We start from the raw sequence: 3,768 nt of genomic DNA, 5'->3' as shown, positions 1-3,768 counted from the left end.
ATAATAAAATTATTCAACTCAAAGAGATATAAAAAGTTGGCAGTAATGATAATCTTAATTTTCAATGGCTCCTGTCATTTTATTATAATAGTATAAAACTTGAAAGAGCTTTCTTAAAGAGAAGCAATATAATTCAGAGAGACATTACTTCAAATGTTGCCAGCGTCTGAGCACATTTCACTACTTTTAAGTTTATGAACTACAAACTTATGTTTACTCAGTACTGCTATTTATCATGTAAGTAGGACTTTGCTTAAGTGAATGTTTAAGAGCAACCAATGTGAGTTTGTAAACATCTTTTTACTGAAAACAAAATTACAGTTATTTATAACTCAATACTGAAAGTACTTGTCTGCTTTTTGAGTTCAGATCATTGAAATCTTAAGTTCAATGGACTCCAATGCCCTTAGCATATTTTACTTAATTCTCACAGTGTGAATAAAGAAAATAAAAATGTTAATTGAGTTTAACATGGTGCACCGTGGATCTGGAATCCTATCTTAAATTTCTCAAGTCATGCCAAAATAAATTGTCTTTATACCAAAGAAAGCATATGTGCTTAAAGATTATGGTGCAATTGAATCTGAAGCGTCTTAAGTGCCGTCTAGGCACTGATCCCTGGCTGGTAATGGAATACACAGTTGCCCTCGAGAACACCACTGATCAAGGATAAGCATGCAGCTCTGTGTTCTCCTTTGGAAATAATGACATTTTCAGCTAAAAGCTGGCTGAATAGGAGTCTTCTAATAAAGAAATTTCTCTAAAAGTCAGACTCTAAATAAAATTCACATTAGAGTCTTACTTGATACTCCATTCTGTGAAGAAGTCACAACCTCCAGCTAGTTTTAACTCAAGCTTGCTGATTTTTCAACTTTTCTTTACTTGGGTAATTCTTATGACCAAATTTCTATCGCTTGTATCACTGAGGCATGAGAATGATCTGAGTAACTGAGCAAGGAGATTTCATTATGTTCAAACTTCCTTAAGCCATCAGGTTTTCTTCTTTTCTGTTCTTTCTTTGTTTCTTTCTTTTGTTAAGGTTTTCAACTTTCTTTTATTTATTTATTTTTATTTACTCAGTTTCCTCTCGCTGCCCCACTCCTTGTCATCCCCTCCCACAATCCTTCCCTTCCCCTTTTCCTCTAGAGGGTACATCCTCCCCCCAACCCCCCAGTCCCGGGCACCCTCTTACCTGACACATCAAGTCTAAGGATCTAGGTGCTTCCTCTCCCACTGAGGCTAAACAAAGCAGCTCAGTGAGAACATATCCACAGACAGGCCACAGCTTTTGGGACAGCCCCTGCTCCAGTTGTTCAGGACCCACATGAAGACCAAACTGCACATGTGCTACATGTGTGTGGGAGGCCTAGTCTAGTCTGTATATACTTTTTTGTTGGTGGATCAGTCTCTGAGAGCCCCAAACATCAAGATCAGTTGACTATGGGTGTTCCTGTGGAGTTACTATAGGCAGGAACCCCAGTGCAGCAATACAGGCAACAACCCACCCATAAAACTTTAACCTTAAAATATATCTGTCTATCAGAAATGCAGGGGATAGTCTGAGGGGATAGACAACCAATTTGAGACCCATTCCAAATAGTAACTTCAAAGAACTTTGTCAGCAAATGAAAAACTTTGATTCTACGAATGATTATTTTTTAATCAAGGTTTGCCTTGGAGCCCTGCATTCTGGCACCCTCATAATACAATCTAAAGCCCAAAACTGTCCCTTTACTCACTACTATCATCTAATGAGTGGAGGTCACAATGCATCCTTGCAAAATGGCTTTGTACAAAATACACTCTGGAAGAGTGGCACTATGTCATTGGTTACAACTCCCACTGTAGACTCACAGTTCCCATAAGGCAAAGACCCTCATTCTTGAATCCTTTTGACTCAGTAATGTTTTATGAAATGTTAAACCGAGCAGGTGAAAGTGGATTACCAACAGACACATTACAATATTTGTACTCTCCTCAAATTACTCCTTCAAGAACAGATTCAGTTACTGGTTAAAATGAACCTTGTGAACACAACAGAGCTTCTCCCAGAGAGTTAGCTTTAAGCTAAGAAGATCATTCTCACTGGACTGACTTGATCAGACAAGACCTTAAAGGAGAAAAGGCTTTTCATGGCAAGTGCAAAGGGAAGCTGAATTTGTAGTTGCTTCCCTCTTCTTAATTTTCCTATTGGAATGCTTTTGTACAGGCAATAGCTTCTGCTCATAACTAGCAACACTCTGTCAGCACACAAACCAATTCTTTATAATAAATGTCTCTATGCCTGTGCTTTCCTTCTCTCTCTCTCTCTCTCTCTCTCTCTCTCTCTCTCTCTCTCTCTCTCTTTATGTATGTAAGTGTGTCTCTCACACACACACACACACACACATTCATGTTTTAAGCATTTCTTCCTCATCTTTTGGGTGTATTCTGAAGACTGTGGAGAGGAACCTTCAGAATTTAGGACTTGTATAGCATAGTATGTCAGCAGAAGTGGGCTTTTGAAGTTTTCTCACTTCCTCTCTGCAGCAATATGAACCATGAGTACAATATGAACCATGAGTACATACAGGCTCATACTGCCGTGGACTATTTATTCAACATAGTCATTGTAATTTCTTAGTATGTTGCTTTAAACCCTTTTAAAACTTGGTAGGAATACAGAGAAGAGAATGAGGTCAGAGAGATTTGTTCAAAGACTACAAATTCAGCATATGATATGAGAAATGAGTGGTAGAGAGGAGGGGTGTAAAAACCCCAATGCTCCTCTGATCCTCCAAAGCAGGATAGGACAGGCCAGGGACACTGGCAGAAGTCCAAAGGTATTCCAGTGTCTGCAAGTTACATATAACTCTTTATTTTTTATTAGATATTTTCTTTATTTACATTTCAAATGTAATTCCCTTTCCTGGTTTCCCCTCCAAAAACCCCCTATCCCCTTCCCCTCCCCCTGCTCCCCTACCCACCCACTCCTGCTTCCTGGTCCTGGCATTCCTCTACACTGACCCTCTTTATTTTTTTAACTTATTTTATTAGATATTTTCTTCATTTACATTTCAAATGCTATCCCGAATGTCCCCTGTACCCTCCCCCCACCCTGCTCCCCTGCCCACCCACTCCCATTTCTTGGCCCTGGCGTTCCCCTGTACTGGGGCATATAAAGTTTGCAAGACCAAGGGGCATCTCTTCCAAATGATAGCTGACTAGACCATCTTCTGCTACATATGCAGCTAAAGACACGAGCTCTGGGGGTACTGGTAAGTTCATATTATTGTTCAACTTATAGGGTTGCAGACCCCTTCGGTTCCTTGGGTAATTTCTCTAGCTTCTCCATTGGGGTCTCTGTGTTCTATCCTATAGATGACTGTGGGCATCCACTTCTATATTTGCCAGGCATTGGCATAGTCTCACAGAGATAGTTATATCAGGGTCCTTTCAGCAAGATCTTGCTGGCATATGTAATAGTGTCTGTGTTTGGTGGCTGATTATGGGATGGACTCTCGGGTGGGGCAATCTCTGGATGGTCCATCCTTTCATCTTAGTTCCAAAGTTTGTCTCTGCCACTTCTTTCATGGGTATTTTATTCCCTATTTTAGGGAGGAATGAAGTATTCACGTATTGGTCTTCCTTATTCTTGATTTTCTTGTGTTTTTGAGATTGTATCTTGGATATTCTAGGTTTCTGGGCTAATATTCATTTATCAGTGAGTGCACATCAAGTGAGTTCTTTTGTGATTGGGTTACCTCACTCAGGATGATATCCTCCAGA

The sequence above is a fragment of the Mus pahari genome, chromosome 13, assembly GCF_900095145.1.
Source record: "Mus pahari chromosome 13, PAHARI_EIJ_v1.1, whole genome shotgun sequence".
Classification (NCBI taxonomy): domain Eukaryota; kingdom Metazoa; phylum Chordata; class Mammalia; order Rodentia; family Muridae; genus Mus; species Mus pahari.
This window is presented reverse-complemented; position numbering follows the sequence as displayed.